The 21,889-nt window shown below is 28.8% G+C and overlaps 1 protein-coding gene across 1 annotated transcript in view; it reads right to left on the reverse strand.

The window, feature by feature from the left end:
* Window positions 1-21,889, reverse strand: part of LOC142320981 (uncharacterized) — a 261,926-nt gene that overhangs the window by 191,572 nt on the left and 48,465 nt on the right. Inside the window, exon 2 of the mRNA XM_075358980.1 lies at window positions 4,373-4,399. The gene's annotated coding sequence lies outside the window, so the exon portion shown is untranslated. The remainder of the gene's footprint in view (window positions 1-4,372; window positions 4,400-21,889) is intronic.

Genomic DNA, 21,889 nt, shown 5'->3' on the forward strand with positions numbered 1-21,889 from the left:
AACACCCACTATATTTAAACGTATCGGATAGAGTAGTACTATTCTCTTCAGAAAAATGAATTCAAATGTTTCAGAAAATATTTTTCACATAATTTGCAAAAGATAGTTCAAATATTTCTGACGAACGACCTGCTGGATCTCTTCGACATTATAGAAAATTAACTTAATTGTAATGTGAAAATTCAACAGCGTTACACAGTATAATTAGCATCTTACAAAATTAATAGCGTCTCGGCCTTTCATCCGAAGATGCCGGGTTTGAATCCCGGTCAGGCATGGCATTTTTCATATGCTATAAATAGGCACATTTGATATTCCCAATCACAAGCTTCGAAGTTTCTGAATGAAATATTTCCATTTACAAAAAAATGTGAATATGGAAATATAAAATGGGAATATGATGTTTAATATTGGATTAAACATCAAAAATAAATAAATAATAAAACAATGATAGGGAAAGCCTATTATCATTTCTTTTATCAAATAAATGTACGCATATTGATCTTCAGGACAACTTTTTTTTGTAATGAACTACCGCGTTGTAAAATTTTAACTTTTTTATGTAAGGTAACAGTGTTTTTATGTAAGGTAAACAGAGTCAAATTTGTTTGTTTATTTCCTTGAAATAAACTACCAAAGAGTTAACAGCAATACACTGATATTCTCAACCCACTTATTGACCGTTAAATTACGAAATTAAAAGAAGGAATGATAAACTGTGGTTCCAGGAACATCCACCATTACAATATTAAGAATATTTATTGATATTTTACGAATGACAATTTCTGATTAACTGATTTCTCGGAATAGAAATATTAATTGGCCATCAAGACTTTCTCACTTCTTTATGTGCGTTTTTTTTGTGTGTAAAACGTAAAAGTATTTTTACGTTTTAAACCTAATCGTTTATGAAAATAAAACCAAAACCCACTTGAAAAAATTAAGAAAAACTTAAAAAAAAGTAAGAAAACGAAACCAATAAACTTGTAAGAAAATTAAAGAGAGAGTTGTAAAAATTACACTGATAAAATCAAACTTATAAGTCCGGTTAAGTAAAATTAAATAAAAATGTTACTATATAAGAAAGGGTCAAACATCTCTAATAATTTGAAGATCGAATTTAAAGAAAATACAGTCAAAAAACGGAACAAACTTTTCTAAGGCTAATTTTAATAACCAAGTTAATAATAAAATAAACTAATAATTATAGTTTCCGTAAAAATGTATCACTAAATCTAATTCGATCCTATAATTACTTCTTTGTACGAAGTAAAGGAAGTATTGTAATCGAGAAATATTTCGGTTTTCAGATATCAACGAAAATATCCATTTTGACCATCCTGAATCCATTTGACTAGTTTCGGCGTGACGTCTGTACGTACGTACGTATGTCTCGCATATCTCGCAAACGATTAGCCGTAGGTTGTTGAAAATTTGGATTTAAGATTGTTGTAACATCTAGTTGTGCACCTCCCCTTTTGATTGCAATCGACTGAATTAAAAGTGTCTAAAAAAAGTCTAAAATCCCCAAAAATTAGGATTTGGGACTTTTTCTTAACTGCAGTAATACGCCCTCATTGAGAGCTTTTGAACGATATTTTCATAAGTGGTACTAATTTTCATAGGTTCCAGAGTTATAGCCAAATAAGATTTTAATTAATGAAATATTTGAATCTTACAAGGGAAGGCACATCGGTTCGAATCAGACTTCATCTCCTTTTTTTTTTTAATTTAAATATATTGATTTATTAATAATTATTAACCCGTGATTGTAAAAAAAAATTTACAATAAATAATTATTCAATAATTACAATAAAAAAATATGAAAAAAATCAGAAGTTATTAGTGAAATAAAATTTTATGTACTTTTAAAAATGTGTATATTTAATTTAATAGGCATTATTACATTTGTGTATATGTAATTTGGGGAAACATCTGATTATTTAATAATAATTTAAAATCGTATTATTTTTGGATTTTCTAGTTTAATTTCTGTTAAATTTTATATAATTATTCTGGAATTTCTAACTAATCTATCTACATAAAAGTTAACTACAGAGTGAATGAAAAATAGACCCTCGAAAGAACAACACATACACTGTGGCATACATGCCCGATCTTTAATAAATTGCAAAAAAATGTATCTTTTAGTTCGTTACTCCTGTTGATTTAATAATTGTATAAATATTTGATGTTAATAAAAACTAATATTTCAGCAACTGTGTAACTGTCCACTTTATTAAAGAACTGGATGATCGTATCTCACTTTCAAATGAGATAAGTTTAAATGAACTGCAGCAAAAAATGTGTATCTGTAATTTAATAGGTGTACAAGGAAATCATGTGGTGTCCACATCAGATTTTTTATATTCATGTTCCGTTCCTTATATTTTAAAAGAAAAGAGTGTACAGCAAATTTCCATTAGTTCTTCAAAACGTCACAATTTTTTTTTAGAAAATTCTATGATCTTTAATTTTATTTTACATAAATAACAAATGTTACAAATCTTTTTTTTAAATATTAAAAAATTATTTATGAATCAATTTCAATATTACTTGGCAATCGTAATTCTAACGTACGATTCTTTTCCACCGGATTTACCGACGGAAATTATTTCATCGCTCTCAACAATAGATGTTAATGTAAAGTATGAGTTTTAAAACATTTTTCAAAGAGATCTTTGATATGTTATCCATTTTTTTTTTTAGAAATTAAGAACTTTTGACAAAAAGGTAAAGAAACAGTTTACATATAATTTTACGAAACTACAGATTAGATTTGTACTGAAAAGTTAATTCATGAAAAATAATAAATCAGATAATTATTTTATTTAAAGTGCTTATTTACGGTGTTAAGAAAGAGTGACAGGTTTCCTACCATAATTCTTTTAAATGGAATATAATACTTCTTTCATTTTCTCTAATGAATTAGAAATTTTTTTATCGTATTCCATTTTTGAATCTTTATCAAGTTTGTGTAAAAGACTAGGAAAAATATGTTAAATAGGTACATGGAATGCAGAAGTTCAGATAATATTAAACTGATTTACAATACAACAGTTTTATTTCCATGTTTGTAAAATTATACTTTTACATATTTGTTAATCGTTAAATAAAACTTGTCAAAAATGAGGACATGAATGAACGTTTATGATAAACTATATAATACCATAAATAAAGTTGTTTATTCAGTTTAAAAAAATTGTTCTTGATATCATTTCGTAACATTTAACATTTGAATTACTGATATATTCACTTGTATTGGAACGTTTTATATTATGAAGAAGTTAATAAATCTACATTTCATTTATTCTATTTGTACCATGTTCCATTCTTGTTGAAGTTAGCTCACTTCTCTTTGAAAAGATATATATATATATATATATATATATATATAAAGTTGTAAAAATGAGGAATCTCCTTAAGAAGAATCTATTAATTATTTAATTTATTTAATCCTGTGATGGAGATAACCGTTTTATTGTATTGTCTTAGTATCTTTTTCTTTAGAAAATGTATTTCTGTTATTTTCAAATCATAAAAAAATAAAACATACCAGTTAGCAAAATACCATAATATTGTACCATAACAAACTACATTAGAAAATGTACTACAAATTTCATACATATTAATCGTTGCATTAAGCCTTAAATGAAAATAAAATGTAGAAAATATTTTAAAATATTTATGATAATATTCACTCACATTAAAAATATAGTTATGTATGCCATTTGCAATTTTTTTTTAAATTTATTTTAAGTAATAATTTAGCATAAAATTTAAAATAAAAGACTAAACATCTATTATAAGTTTTACGTAATCATTAAACAATACATAATTTTCAATAAAACAAGAGATTCAAAAATATTGTTCTAAATACATCATTATTAAAATACTGACAAAATACAACGATATTAAAATAAATTACTATAAAATTGAAATAATTTTAAATAAAAGAATTGCATTTCAGTAAAAAAATTAAATCCTTTTTTTTGGATATGTAGACTTACTGCTTAGGTCTTCAATTATATTCTGGTGAACTCAGAACAGTTATTTACATTGAGTAAATTACTTTAAAAGATAACAAAGCAGTTTCCCAACTTTTACTGTCTTCCAGAAAATATTTATTTCTCATTTTTACTTGATAAAGTATTAGTATAAAATATACTACAGTGATAAATTTTTCATAAAATAATAAAAATAGTTCAAGCCAAAAATAAGTTATTTAGACTTGATGGTCTAATTTCTTATACCATTAAGAAATATAGGTAAAAATAAAATAAAAATAAAATACTTGAAAATAATTTTAAATATGTATATGAAAATTCTTTTCTATTTTTCTATAAAGACATAATAAATAATTAAAACTCACAATTAGTAATGGTTTCTTCAAGTCAACCTAAAAAAAAAAATAAATACAAATTATGTTACCCAACACAATATACTGATCACCAAAAAAATAAATTAATTAGAAAATAATAAGTAATAAATTTTTGGAAGTAGAAAAATGAAACGGACGATAGAAATTTTTTTGTTAAATTATTACTTGTTCATTTTTTTGGATTTCTGAAAATTTGGGAGAGTTAATATTTAAATTTTATATTGTGTACCTATGTAGGAGAAACAAAGTGAAGTAGGATAATGATGACATCATTTAAACATTTTATAATACATGACCTATAGTAAAATCTATGGACGACAATAATATGTGTATTTATTTCATGGTTTGAATATGACCTTTAATTCTAAGTTCAATCATGTCAGTCAAGGATAAATTATATTTATTATAATTCTAAGTAAAATTTCATAATATAAATAATTCAAATGAATGTTACAATCAACTAAGTCAAATTAAATTTATTCTAACGATAAAAAACGGTTGGAGATTAAAAGCATTAAAATAACTTTGAAGAAATTAAATATATGTATTTTTTTATTTCAAAAAGGAATTAGCATGAAATAACCATATACCTTATTACGATATTATTCATATGTTAAATGAGGGTTTAATAAAGAAATCCAAAAAATGATATTTTTAATATCGTTCGATGTTTAAAAACTAAATTTCACATAACCAATTTAAGAAATTTGTACACAGTAACATTTAAATGTCACTTTTATACAGGTCGAAATATTGCGGATTTTTATTAAGCTTACGCAGTTTAATAATTATATTTTTAAATCTAGAAATTACATTACATTAATAATGTAACTTTATAAATAAAATGTAAAATAAATAAGAACAAAATAGCCTTTATTATGTATAAAAGAAGTTTAGTTCAAGTACGAAGAAAACAGCAGCTGAAAAAATTGTGTATATGAAACTTCATTAAATTTTAAATAAAACCATAAAAAATTTGTTAAACTAATTAAAAAAGAAAAAATAATTAGAATCAATTACATATTGGTTAATTGATAATTTTTTTTATAATTTTACAGTAAAAAAATTGTATGTTCTTAGTACTTGACGGACATTGTGAAATGTTTCCATGGTCACCAAGTATTTATTTCTTCACGTAAAAAATATTAGTTCTACAAGGCTAACGATATTTTGAATGGACAGGAAACGATTAATCAGGTTTATTTTTAATTACATTAAAAATTTCTTAATTCAGACTTTAATCAAAACGGATAAACCAGTTTTCTTAATCTTAAAACAACGTTAACTATATGTAATCTCACCTAGAGAAAAAGGCCGATCCCGCAAACCTCCCGTGCAAAAATGCCTAAATTGAAAGAAAATAAGAAAAGATTACTTATGAAGCAGTTAAGAGGAATAAGTTAAGAACTTTTTACCGCATACGCGTAAAGTTAGATCACTGTAAATCTATTAGATCATGTGAATATCTAAAAACCAGTTTCAAGATTTTCGTAATTCTATTTTGAAAGGTGTGAAGAAATGTAAAAGAATTCTGAAAATGATTGCAAATTTTCCCCATTTCCGACAATACTAAACAAGAATATGTGAATACAAGACATTCAATATAGAACTTAATATATATACTTAGAACTTAATTGAACAATATAAAATAATAAAAATTAAAAAAGAAATGAGTAACGAATTAGTAATCTATTAGTGATGTTTGTCGGATAACGTTAAGAACAGGGCAATCAATATATCTTTACCCTTACGAAGGATAATCTTAGATTACTCAAAGTTTTGGATACTGTGGTGACCAAACTATTGGAGAGGATAAATTAAAATACGTGACAGTTTTTATAAATTGAACAAGCTTTAATTGTTATTTATCATTATTATTCTCACAAGTAATAGTTTTTAATAAACACAGGAAATCCAAGAGGCAGAGCCCCCTGGGTAAATACGAAGGGCGAGTGAAGCGAGATACTGGGTAGTATTTTATAAAGTAAATATTTATTCGTATTCTTTCAGGAATTTCTTGTAAAGAAATTTTAATTAATGTAATAAAATGAAATACATTAACAATAAAGCAATTAAGGAATAGAATAATACCATCTTCAATTTCTTTTCATAATTATTACGTTTTTAAATCAATTGAAAAGGTATAGACTACCATAGTTTAACATTTTTCATAGCTTTCTCATTTAAATTATGTCTAAAAATACTGAAGAAAAGGAATTAACCTGAAACGACAAAAACCTTTTTGAGGTATGCATCTACTGTAACACCCTTAAACTAGCATGACTCTTATGTTTGATACCAAATGCATCAATGCAGTTGAAACTATCAACTATCAACAGTTCAAACTATCATGGTTTCTCTATTTTCTTAAATTTTTGTCTTCACAAAACTTATTATTCTGTTACAACATTAATTCTTAAATTTAACTTAATTTACAAATATTTTCATTTTCTTTACTAAAGTATAACTTTTTTTTGTTAGGAAGTGTTTGTTCATTGACTATATTACATTTACACTGATATATTCTGTACGAAAATTATTTTATATAATTATTTAAATGTTAAAATACTGCTTCGAATTTTACTTTTCGATCATAACTGTAAATAGTAATGGTAATTTTTTTTATGGATCATTTAATTTGTACTAGTTCTGTAAGTTATGTAATAATAGTTGTTTTATTTAAAATTGGATTTTGTGAAATTTACTAAATTAAAAAATTTATTCCAAAAGCTAAGTTAATTAGTCACGCTATATTTAACATGAAAAAATTCAATTCTACATCGTAATAAATTCCTTTCAAAATATTTCAGACATTGTTATGAACAGAAGCTTCTTCCATACTTGAAGCCGGAAGAAGCTGACGGACGTAAATATCTCTCAAGGAAAAAGAGTATATTTAAATATGTATTTATTTTACTGTAATAAATATTACTTCTACGATACTGCATCGATAATTTATTGATCGGTGATTTCATCTAGATAATCTTTACATATAAAACACAGATATTTATCATCAGTGGTCCGGTTAGGGATTTAGGGATTGTTTGTAATATATTTTAATATCATTTATTATTGTTTTTTACTATTAATAAAATTTTATGTTCATCTTATCATATTTAAACTTTCATACTGGTACTTTCCTTTTTTAATCCTTTGGTTTAATCCTATGCTGCGTATTTTTGTGTTTATCTTAGTGGATGAGATATATTTTTGGTGGCAGTGGGTGGTTACACACTCTAAGTAATAAGGACTTTGTACTGAAACATGTTTCTTATTCTTCCCTCAGAAAATTAATCTTTTTCTTTTTCTGTTTAGCTTTTGGAACCACAGTAAGGTATTACTTCATAAGATGAATGAGGATGATTTATGTATGAAAGTAAATGAAGTGTAGTCTTGTACAGCCTCAGGTCGACCATTCTTGAGACCTGTGGTTAATTGAAACCCAACTACCAAAACACCGGCATCCACGATAGTATTCAAATCCGTATAACAGTAACTGCCTTTACTAGTCAGAAAATTAATCTGTCTAGTTGAAGTTGTTACTAAAAATGCTTGAAAGCGTGATCGAGATATTTATAGGTGTTACGTCCACACCATTCATAAGCATAGAGTACGAATGCCATTTTTCTTGGCATCTAATTAACAACACAACCTGGTTATAGAAACTTAGTGGGTACAAGAGCATGACAAGTAACTGTTTAAACTAAGTTCACTAATAAACATATATATATATATATATATATATATATATATATAATTCAACATTGCCAATATGTCAAGGTGCAGTGTAACGGAATAACTACAACGTGATATACGAGTATGTTAGTAAAATAAAAAAAGGTTTTAGGTAACCTGACATGATTGAATACACTCCTAAAGCTAACATAGCCTCATTAAAACAAGCATACCACATCAGCCACACTAAGGTAAGTGAGAACTGAAATGATTTCCTGTCACCTCTTTCACTGATCCAAACATTTTATTGTACATCAGCTTGCCAAATTCATCGTAGAGATTGATTGATGTTGAGGTCTACAAGTGAGATCGCTTTGTTTACCATGTAGGTCTGATTTTATAGGAACAGCTTACTCGGATTAGTGCCTTTTGAACTTCAGTACCTCTTTTTCATCCTTCACAGCCATAAAAAGTCCTGAGTGATATAGTATAAAGCTACACGTACAAATTAGTGTGCCTCTTCTGCTGAAAAATAGCATGTTATATACCTACTTCTGCACAATAGGGTATCTAACTATAATAATAATAATTATGGGGAAAATAATATTAGAAAAAATTGTAGACCGTAAGTGAAATTTATAATTAGGACCAACAAATATTAGTTTAGAAAAATGAAAACCATCTTTGCACCATAACGTGTTTATTAGGAGCATTCTGAGTTTCAAGCAAAAAAAATTAAGCTCTACAATTTTTAATCAAAATATTTTCTAAATTCTAATAATATACTTGTAGAAAAAAACTTTATCTTTTCAAAAAATACGTATTTAATTATGGAGATGTGAATTAAGCACATTGTGATAGAACTCGACCACATAAACCAAAGATGAAATTATTTTTCATAACGAATTTCTTTAAAAATATTTCTGAAATTTTAAGTTAGAACCGTGATAAATTATGATTGAAGGAAAGAAGGAGATTATGTGATTTTTTTAATTGAGTTAATTTCTGCTACAAAAGGAAACTCTGATTAAAAAAAAGGAGGCCTTATTTCCCGTCATTGGTCACAGCTTCATTAAGAATAAGGATATTGAAATACTTTACCTCTAAAAATTAGGTTAGAGATTTTAAAACGGGAGAGAAAATACCATGAATTTAAATGAATGTAAGATCATTTACCAAACTAGAAATTATTATCATTAATAAATATTCCGTATTAAAAGTAAATATTAAAATAGGCTACTTTGCAATATATTTAAATACCTTTACATTTTCTATAAAAACAGTAAAAGAAGAACAAAATAATTTCAATGAAATAAGTTTATTTAACCGAAGAAAAAGTTTACGAATCCAAATGAAAGATGTATTTACAATAGAAATATAAATACATTTTTATTTATTTACTGATAATAAATAGTTTTCAATAAAAACTTATTTCAAAATTAATACATCTAGTATAACAATACTAGTTAGAATAGTTTGATTTCCTTTTTGTTTTTGAATAGATATAGCTGCACTACTTGGTTACTTCATTTGTGTGACCTAAAAAGCTCTTTAAAACTACAATAAGTTTTAGCTTAATGATAAAAAAACAAACAAAAATTTACTTTATTCTCAACTTTATCTAATCTTAAATGATTTACATAGATTTATTAAAACGTGCACAGAAATGTAAATCAAAACTAGTTTTATACACGTCTACATGAATACAATCATTGGAATGGATGTACTTATACTTGTTCTCACGAATTACATAATATTTATGTTTATTCTCATAAAATTACATAACATTTAAATACTTGTTATAAAATAAATAAAACTAATAATAGAAAATTCTATGTAATAGCTATTTTTAAACGTTTTCTTATTATAAAGTATTTAATAACAGTTTAGTCAGAAGGACCACGATTTGTTATAAGAGGGTCGAAGGTAAAACAAAATTCTTTTGACCTTATAGGGTTAGAAGTCAAAATAGCTTTGTTTCCCTCTCACATCCTGTGTAAATGCAACAATCCATGACGACAGAAACCTCTCATTTATATACATAAATCTTAAAACAACAGAAAGTTTTCTTTTTAGGTTAGAGTAAATATATTCTAACGTTTTGTACATGACATACTAAGTTTTAATAGGTTAAAAATTATACATGAAAGTAAAACCTAAATGTATTACATACAATTACTAAATAATAAATACTTTTTCTTAAAATTATAAGAAATTATTCTTTTAATCTACATTAACAACGATAAAAATTATAATTATTTATTAATTTATTTATTTTCCAAACTTGGTTATTTTATTTTTTTAAAATTATATATGGTACTTATTAATTGTACACAGCCAGTTGTATCTATCTTTGCCATTTAAGTACAGACCAGACATAGTCAATTACAACTTGTTTTACCGGCTTTGAGATCTAGTTGAATATTGCTGAATAACTTACTTGAAATTAAATCTTTTTATTATATTATTGCACAGAAAAGCTAACTAGGTATCTCAATTAATAAAAAGATGAACAATGAGAACTCCCAAGCAGTTGCCAGAAATAAAACCCAGAATCAAGTTATTATAACAATATTCAAACTATTGGGCCAGGTATTAACTTTTTTTTGTATATATGATATAATATAAAGTCACTATATATAATATGAAAACTTTTCAAGAATATAATGTGCAAATATTTTAGCGTATCATGCCAAATCAAACCAAAATTCAACGAAAAACCTTTAAGATGAAAGTTTGAGAGGTTACCATTCCACCATGTAGATTGGCAATCTTCATGTATTGTGTATATTTGATTACTTAACGTGTATTTTGTATTGGTATTAATAATAATTACATTAATTAAATCTTATATTTGTGAAGCATTCATCATTATGTGTCTTTGCATGATGTTGACAAATTAAGGAACCGAAAGCTATTCAAACTTCTAGATGCAATGATAATTACCAGAGCTTCCTAAACATTAAATAGCAGCTAACAGTTTTTAAAATTATGTCAAACAATAGTTCTCGGTAAAATGGTGTGAAATTTATACTTAGTTGAATGTCTTACGTAATAATAAAAATTTTAATAAATAAAGAATTATAATTCGCTATATATTTTGAAACATTTTTTAAAAATGAAAGGAGAACAAATATACTCACCAATTTTTAATATCGGTGATGAAAGTTATCATTGACGTACTAACTTAAAAGAAATTTTTATAAGCTTATTAACCCAATTAATTGTTTGTGAATAAACTATCAAATATTCCAAAATGAAAAACTGAAATTGATATGTTGTTACGCAAACTTTTCTCTCATTTTTAACTAAATTAAAAAACTAATGATGTTATCTATATTAAATTTGTCTAGTTATATTTTAATATACATAACATCAAAAAGTAATGAACATGAAAGTTCTTTGATTATTTTCTTTTATTAATATTCAGTAAATAATTATCCAGCACATTTATATAAAATTAATTGAGTTCTATGTTAAATCGCTGTTAAGATACATTCAATTTAAAGAAGTGTTTGTTGACTGAATTTAAATTAATTTTATTCATTCACAAATAGAAGTAAATTAACGAAAAGAAATTAAATTCACTGCACCAGTAAGCACAATGCACAATCTTGACAAGTTGTAAGTAAATTCTAATAGATCAACTCGATTAATACGAAAGGAAATCAAACTCGATTATCTAACAACGCTTCAGAAAATTTACTATTTACTTATATACCACTTTTATAAATAATCTAACCGTAATTTTGATTCTACGATGCTATGAAAATTGGTATGACTGAAACCATTTTAACTTAATTGAGATTCTGGAGGATATTTTTGTAAGAATCCCGGATAGTGTACTAGATTTTAATTGTATGTATGTGTAGCCATATATATAAAATAATATTACAGCGTAAAAAAGTTTTACAAACACGCACGAACGCGGTCGCGCGCGCGAGCACACACACACGTGTGCGCGAACAAACTAGAAATAATTATGCAAACAAAAAATTGTATAAATAGACCTACCAAGTGTATTACTCACAAACATATAGATTATATTTTGCAAAAGTTGTTTTTGCAAAGTTAATTTTTTCTAAAAGAACATCTAAAGATCACAAATGAAGTTTCGAGATGTAATCTACATAATCTACATTGCTATAGCTAAAAAAAAAATAGAATTTCAGGAATCCGTAAAACTTCTATTTAAATAATCAAGTCTTAATTTGGTTTTCCACTACAGTGCACTTTTGTCCAGGGTGTCTTTTTGGGGCCTTGAAAAATGAATGCCGAATGTGCATCGTATCTGAAATTGTAGTCGAATAGAAACATTTTTTTCAATATCTAACCTCCCCATGTCCGGTTAATAGCTGAGGGAGGTAAAATCCCACCTCCCCAAAGCCACGCTGAACCCACAGATCAATGTTATGCACAATGCGTCTTGTCCATTCTCCTGCAGGAGAAGCATTCCAGACTTCCTGCCAATCTTTCAAAAGGATTTGTCTAGCCTCAACTTCAGGCTTTCCGTTATACACCCTGTACAGTATCTGAGCCCTCAGCAGAACAGGAAGGATGCCCGAAATCACTTCAGCAGCATTACGGGAAACAGTCCTGTAAGTCGCAATAATTTTGATGGCAATTCGCCGCTGAATAGACGACAGCCTATCAACGTTCCTTTTACTGGTAAATGCAACCATCTAGGCAGGGACCGCATAGAAAATTATGGATAAAGCCACCTGCAGGATAAGTCGCCTCTTGGACGCCCGCGGTCCTTTATGGCTTCCCATAAGTTGACCTAACTTGTTAAACACACTCTCGGCACGCTCGGATTATGCTTATCAGATGCGAGTTGAAGAGCCAGCCGATTTTTCTCGATCCATACTCCGAGGTATTTAGTCGTGTTAACCTCAACATCTTCAATAGTTATTCTCATCTCTCGTAATCGCCTCCTCCCAGCGAGTGCGACGGCCTTGGACTTATGGGGGACAAAACTAACACCTCTCAAATGTAGCCACTCACTCACTTTTTGCAGAGCGGCATTTATCGTATCCTTAACCTCTGCTTCAGTATAGCCGGTGACCAGAAGGGCCAGGTCGTCGGCACAGGCAACCAGTTCGACGTCTCCAACAAATTCAAGATGTAACAGCCCGTCGAAGGCACGGTTCCACAAGAGGGGGCCCAAGACCGACCCCTGCGGAACCCCACCAAACATATCAAGGGAAATCCCTCCATCCTCAGTCAGAGTCGTCACCTTCCTCTCATGGAGATAGCAATTTATAATACTCAATATATATCCACTGACTCCGCGTCCACGCAACTAAGCCATGATCACTGGCCACGGAATGCTTCCAAAGGCATTCCTGACATCTAGGAGGACCAGTAACGGTATCCTCCGTCAACGCCAGGTGCCCGCTGCCCGATCTTTCGCCCAATCGAGGATACGCCTAATAGCATCCGTAGTCGGCCCCCCCCCCCCCTAACAAAACCATACTGATTATGGGAGAGTACAGCCTACCTCAACCTTTCTATTTAGATCTGAACTACCTGGATGGGCGTTTTTCCCAAATCAGGTGCAACGGCGAGTTATCTGGATTCTTTGACATCAGACCAGAGGAGGTTCCTCAGGGCTATGTTTAGAGACCATTCCTATACTTAATATTTACTGCTAACTATTTAACTGGACTACGTAACCATCGCCTTATTTGGTGATGATATAGCGATCATGTTTGTTGATGAAGACCCTCTTGTGTCCTCGGGGAAGCTTCAATTAACGTTAGATCTGATCGGCGAGTGGCTAGCAAAGTGGAGAATGAAAGTAAATCACAATGAATTGAGTCATGTCACTTTCGCGTGAAAGAGGTGGTGATGTTCTCCGGGATCCCCGGGTCCTAGACTGCGATTTCATCCCGCATTCTGATCGAGTACAATACCTCGGCTACACCTTGATCGTTGCTTGACATGGAAGAACCATGCGAAAGAGAAGAGAAAACAGCTAAACATCAAGTTTATGTGTTTACTAAGCATGAATTTACATGTACCGCTGTTCAACGAACTATTAATATGCAAGGTCATTCTGAAACCCTTTTGTAGGTATGATTTACAGATACGGGGTACGACGAGCACTTAAGTCGTAGTCCTATAATATTGTATATTAATATGAAAATCGGATAACATTTTACCCGATTTTGGTATATGAAATTTACAATTCAGTTTTTGCTCTATTACTGTACTTGGGTAAACTACATATTTTTTAAAGAAAGTGATAGTCATTAACTCAAACCATAACTATATAAAAAAATTACGCTGTAAATACGAAACATTCTGCATTCATATTTTATTCCTTATCTAATATCTCTAAAAATTTACCCCTATAAGCATCCATAAAATGCATAAAATGTTGCTAAAATAATCATTCAAATCCGCACAACAGTTTTAAAGAAGCGAATATCAGCATAAACAAACATATATAAAAAAGTTCAGACGGAAATTATGATTTTGTGTAAAGATTATAAACTCGGATACAGTGTTATCTTATTAAGCTGCTATTACAAATTTGAAAATTAAGCCTAAAAAGAAAATTAATGATATAAAAATTTGTCTTTACAACATTTATATAAATAGAAAAGATGAAAGAAATAAGTACAGTTTTCTTAATTCTCCGTTCATTCAATTGTGCAATAACATGAAAGTAAAAGAGAATTTTGTAAGTAGAACAAATACGAATAGTATTGCGACCTTTGTAGCTGACTACTTTTGTAGAAGATGTTTGTGTAAGATGTAGTATTAATAGAAGTCATGAGATGAGTTTATAATGGTAAGACATAGGTGATGAAACGTGAAAAAAACACCAGAAAGGTATAACACCTCGATTGAGGTTCGTACGTTTCGATATGAAATAAGTACTTTTCCATTATGAATTTATATAAATAATTTAAAGTGACAGATGTAGGTTTCGCACTATTAAGTCTTTAAACTTGAACTTCTTAATTTTGAAGAAAAGAAACATGCATTCGTTGAACAGCATGACAAAACGTGATAATATGATTTTAAATATTAAAAAAATTTAAGCAACCTACTTTCAAATTATGTGGAAACAGATCTTCTAAAGTAACATTCAGACATAACTGTTAACATCTTATTCAGTAATGTTATACTGGCTTCATTATTAATGGAGTCCGTCTTCAAAAGGTTAGGAAGATCTTTTTATATAAAGTTAGAAACCTCTTCGGTTTCTAATTATAGGGTTGTTGAAATAATTATATATTTATAATAAATACTAATAGTACGCTGAATAGCAGACCTTGTTCGTTGTAAACTGAATGTAATGAAGTAGCCCTAGAAAAAAAAGAATTAATCTAGTGAAAATTAAAAAAAGAAAAACCAAAAAATTCCGTAGTTATTGATCTGACTCGATGGTTTATTAACCAGTACCAAAAATAGTCTTTCCTAATTATCAAAACTGAAAACTGTTTACAAACCTAACTATGGTACATCACTGATTATTGTCAAGGAAATACTTCCTCTGTACGCCATTATCTTTGTTTTATTTAAGATGACCGAGGGGAAAAAACATTTTTTGTCGAAAACCAACGTAGAAATAAGTAATTAGTGTACTCAGAAAGGAGCACGATGTTCGATGCTGTACATTACTCAGAAGTAGACATTACACTTAAGATATAGTAAAACTGGAAAAATTAATTCTTTAACGCCTAGTCCCTAAGTACTAGGCTGAGATGGTAGGTGAAGCCAGGAATATGTTACGTTACGAGAGGGAGCAGACCACGAAAGCTTGGCGTAGGAAACATGATCTCCATCAAACATCTTCTTTACCCGTGTAAGTAAAAAGAAATTGAAATCAAAAACATTTATAAAAATTTATTATACTTACATCTTTCTATCTAATAGTAAGGAACTTTACTGAATAATTTTGAGATGGAATACAAAGAGGTCAACAGAAATTCGCTTCGTTCGAACAACTAACAAAATAGGTTACCAACTTTTTAAGACGGTTACCCTTAAAAATGATAATTAATACTACTAGTAATTTCAATAATGCTATTAGTAATTAGCAACATTAAAGAAAGAAACTATTGATAATTAGCAAATAAGATTCTTTTGGAAAATTAATATCTATATAATTTGAAAATAATTCGTTAAAAAATTTCCATAATTTGAAACGTATATATTTTTTATGACTATACGAATACCAAATTTTGTAAGTTTATTATCGATTATCAAAATAATGCACAGAACAAAAGGTAAATTCATCTTAACGTTTGCTAATAATAATTTGGTAGTGATATTCTTATATAGTTAATTGAGAATAAACGTTGATAACTTATATCTACTGAAATTACAAAATAACTGTTCAAAAAAAGAAGTTTTTGAGAAGACGAACATGATGACTAAATATTCAATCAATTTGAATATTATTTTCTGCTTCTTCTAGCAGTCACTTTAACATTCGTAGTTGACGCGTATCGGAGTACCTCCATTCAAAACATCCGAAACGCATCAAATCCGAATGTTAAAGTGGACAATGATAGGAAAGACAAGAGAATGAACATTCAAAACAATTATGATAATCCTAACAGGAATTAATTTTTATTTTAATGAAATAATAAGAAGCTATTACGTCATTACTGCATGTATAAGATAAAAGAATTTTTGAACGTATGGTTTTATATTTAAAAATTGCTAAAACTCGGTTAAAAATCTTTAAATTTAATCGTTGTTTCAGTAGAAATTACGGAGGAATTTATTATTTACTGGGAATAAAAATTATTTTTAAGTTACGTAATATTTTTTAATCTCTTGATTTTTTTCTTCATTGCCATTAATGACGAATAAACACGCAGCCAATTAGTGCAAACAACAAACTTATTTTATAATGTATTCTTCCGATACAACGGAAATAAAGAAATTAATAAATAATATCTAAGATTATTAAACTATACTGCTTGGTTATATTATATCATGCACTTTTTCTGGAGAATAAAATATACTTCCACTAGGTAATTTCACGCTATAATGACGTACGCATCATTATAATCATAGATATGATAGTTGTAATACAACTGTTAATACATTAAAATAGTCAGATGTCGTAAGTTCATTACAAAAGTTTGAGAAATATGTTGGATGTTATTTTGATTATTTTTAAAAAATTATAATTTTATCTCACGACCATTACTTTCTTCAAATTTCATAACTTTAAATTATCATAATATTTTTTTTAAAAACATATAATTTTTATGTTTATCATTATTATTATGATTTTTAATTATTATTAAACGTTTTGAAAGAATATTTTCTTACATTAATGTCGATTACTAGATAAAAAGAGTAGTGATTAAGATAATTCTAAATTTAAAGACTATTTAAAGATTTTTTCTACGTTAATTTCACTCATGGAAAAATTATACAGATGAACTACTAAAGATACCTCAAATTTGAGGTATAGTAATTATTGTCATCCATCAACAATTTTAGTTTTCTTTTGTGCTTGTTTTGTCAGTTAAAAAAATTATAACACAACCAAATCAAGGAATTTATTACAATTTTTTTTTTTTTTTAATTGATAAAATGTTTATTTCAAACATATAAAAGAAATAAGCCAATATTCAGGTCATATAAATTAACGCAAAGCCAGTACAAATGTGAAATAACACCAAAAGGAAACAGAAAAATAAATATTTTAATCTTTTTTCTTTCTGTTTTCTTTCAAGTCTTACATCCGGGGCCAACTATAACCTGTTGTTTTTATGCTATATTTACATTCTGACGGACTACTTAAACAATGAATAGAATTTATAGGCTGCCGTTACTTGATACTATCAGTAAAATGTGTTGTGACAATATTAATAACATATGATGAAATCGAATAGAAAAACGATTAAAATAATGTAAATAATAAAGAAAATTTACATCACATTTTTCAAATTAAAAAAAAATTCATATAAAACTTTTAAATAATACGTTATTCCATTCCATAAGAGAGTTCCTCTTACTTTTTTTTTGCTTCTATTATTATTATTATTAATGAAAAAAATCCATAATATTTTTATTAATTCTATTATAAATAGATATACCTGAACATATTTGTTAAAATGCCTAACTTAAGGTTGACCGATTTATCTTTTTTTTCCCCCAACGATTACGTTGCAATTTGTTCAATTAGTGAACAATAAGAAACCATCCCACAATCTAGTGAGATAAGAATGATGTATGTGAAATATAATTGTGGTGTAGTCTTGTACAGACTCTGGCCGACCATTCCTGAGAAGTGTGGTTAATTGATGCCCAGCCACCAAAGTACATCAGTATTCACTGTCCAGTAGTCAAATCCGTATAAAAATAACTAACCTTGATGGTTAAATCAAGGTTGAACCTTTGAACTTCAGAACCTTCTTTCGAAAATCAGCTGTTAAACGACTGATTTCCGACAACCGATTAACCATTAGACCATCTCGGTGGACTTTTTAGCGTTTAAGAGGACATTTCTAAGGATCCTATTTGGGATGGGAGAAATACTGCCAGCCTATGCGGATTTTAAGTTAGTGTTTTTTTTTTAATTAAATTAAAAAGCATCTTCTAACTGTTAAAATAATTTACTTTTCAGACTAATTCTAAAATAAAATAATAAGAAGCGAAAATGGAAACGAAACAATAGGAAGGGTGCCAATTAACAAGTTGTAAAATAGCGTAACGCACTTAACTCTCACATAACAATTATAACCATTTTGACAGCTTTCAACTTGTTTAACTTTGTACTAATAGTACGTCTATCATTACTTTATAAGTTACTGAAGAATTAATGACGGTATTCAAAAAATTGAACTCTAAAATTGAAATTAAATATTTTTTTACGTAATTTTCCCAATAAAAATTTTAAAATTACTTTTTATCTGAATACAAAAGGAGGTAGTTAAAAATTGTTTTTAGGTTTGTAGGTTTATAATAAGTTACAGAACTCGTTACAAAAATTTATTTCTAATAAGGATTTAGTTTACCGGTTTTTTTTTTAAATTAACGTTCTTGCAATTCTACGTAACTAAGTTTATTATATATGTTGCAGTATTTAGTTTAACAGAACTATTTTAAATATAGATTGTGTTTTAATCAGATGATAGTATTTTTTTTTTTTTAATTTATCATGTATAACGTTTATACATGATAAATTAATCTTTCCAAAATTGAAAAGTATGAATAAACGCAAGATGAATAAGATAAAGTAAAAATAATCAAAAAGAATACTTCGCGAAAATATCATGTAATATAGAATAGAGAATATAATCTTTATCATAGGGAATATAGGTCCTTGATTTATGTTATAACTTTTATTACTGGATTCATCATGACTTCATTCTCTGCCCACAGAATCTCATCTTCCTGACCACGAAAGATCAAAGATCATTTATTCATTCAGTCAGTCTTTCATTCAAAAGTATAATAATATTTATTTTATTAGTAACCAGAATCATAAAAACCATGGCATTCAAAAAAAGTATAAATATATTTTTCCCTTTTTATTTTAAATCTGTGCTCATAATAAATCTCAGATTTATTATGAGCACTAATTGTTTAACTTTCCTCATAGGAACCAAAATACTATTTATTTTCGGTAATCGATATCTGTGTAAAACCTTAAGTGTATATACTATTTTACATCTAACATCGGGTATTAAGACGTCAATAAAATATTTCCCCAATAAAATCTTTATGTTGTTAGTTATTGGTATTAACATAACATTTTGTTTCGCTGTATTGTTTTTATTCGATGTATCAACTCTCAAAATTCTTTCGATCATAATATGCTGACCCCATAGGGGAAAACACTCTCTATTTGGCAGTTTCGGTCGCCACACCCCCTTCTCCGTACGTAAGATGACCTCCGGTAAAGCCCACAAGGGCTTTACCGGAGGTCAACTTCAGAACCTCATCAAAAGGTATTTCTCAGCCTTGTTCTTTCATCAATTACGATACCACCGATGCGAATACATGTGATATTCCCATGGATGTACTACTAGAAAATGAACTCTTTAAAACAAAACACATCTATCTCGAGTCTTTAACAAGACTGAGTGACATAAAGGAACTGAAATTAAAAACGCAACACCCACCCGATAGGTTCGAAGTTGAGTTCAACACGCAACCATACCATAATACTAAACAAGAAATAAAAATAAACTTAAAAACAAAACTAAATAAACAAAACACTACAAAAACATCAAACCTTATAACAGAAGAACAACAAAACCAAAACACAAGAAAGACCCGGCGGAACCCTAAATTCCCTCGGCAATCCGTTCTCTTGCCAGGTACCCGATGAAATTTTCGATTACCCATTTGGGCCGGTTTTTCCAATTCTCACGGAGATCTAATATCGAGCCGACAAATAGTATCCGTGAGCATAAGTTCGTATTTTGCGCACTCGTAAATTACATGGTACGCGTCATTTATTTGTCCACAATCTGGACTCGCACCTGAAGCCATAAGGCCAAATCGCTGGAGTCTGTCTCGGAATACGCCATGACCAGAAACAAATTGCGTCACATACTTGTTAGGGTGAATCCAGGTGGCGCCCCGCAAATAAAAACGTCTGGGAAGAGATCATGCGTATAACGCCCACCCTCTGCCTCATCCCATCTGGCCTGCCATAAAGCATTGCCATGCCGTTCTATCTCGCGAATTCTTTTTGAAGTCAATTCACCTGACTTCATAGCAACATAACGCTTTTCTGACGCAACTAAATCTATTGGTTTCACACCTGCAATCACCAAGATTGTCTCTCGTGAAATAGTACGGTAACCTCCTGTTAACGTTAATTATACAAGGCGTTGAGCTCTTAATAATATATTTCAATAGCTTTTAAGTTTTAGCCTATCCGCCCAAACAGGCACCGCATATAGCACAATTGCCTCGCACACACCCTTACACAGAACACATATAGTCTTAAAATTAAAACCCCAATCAAGTTTGACCATTCATCGAAAATCAAAAAAGACACAATAGGCCTTCTCCGCGACGTAATTAAGGTGCTTCTTAATCTGCAGTTTCTCGTCAAGAAACAGCCGACTGTGGAACTGTACTGTGAATTTGAACATAAATCAATACAGTAAATGTTCATCAATGTATTAACTTCCTTATATTCTAATTAAAATTTCAGGAGACTTTCTCATTCCTTATTTTTTTTTCTGTAACCATACCGTTAGAGAAAGATTAGAGTCGTAAGTTAATGATACATCTGGAATCTCTGATATATTCCAGTTTTCACTCACGCATCGCAATTAGATAAACAATAAAATTATAGGATGACCTGATAACGAGAGTCATTCTTTTCTAAATAAATATAACCCAATACCGTATATTAAAATAACTAAGTAATAAATAATACAATAAAATAAATGTTAACTTTGAATTTCATTTTAGATGAAAGAACTTTACGAAAAATTGGAAAAAATGCAAACTGCAATCAAAATAAGAAGACGGTCATATCTATACATTGAAGAAAGATAGAATTGCAAAACCTATCTTTAACATTTTCAAAACGGGGAAGAAAAACAAACTAATTTAAAGAAATAGAGAACATATATCTAAACTAAATTAAGAATTAAGAAATACGCAACAGAAAAATACATAGAAAAACTGAGGGAATTCTAGAATGAAACAATAATAGCAATAAAATAAATTAAACAGAGCAAAAGAGAACAGAACACAGCGAAAAGATGAAAATTTATTGGGAAAAGAAAAAAGTCCAAAGTGAAATACTTTTCTTTATACGCAGCCCACAGCAGCAGGCAGAAAAGCTATTCGAGCCAACACTTTAATCTCAACTTAACATAAATT

This window comes from Lycorma delicatula, chromosome 3 (genome assembly GCF_047948215.1).
Source record: "Lycorma delicatula isolate Av1 chromosome 3, ASM4794821v1, whole genome shotgun sequence".
NCBI classification, from domain to species: domain Eukaryota; kingdom Metazoa; phylum Arthropoda; class Insecta; order Hemiptera; family Fulgoridae; genus Lycorma; species Lycorma delicatula.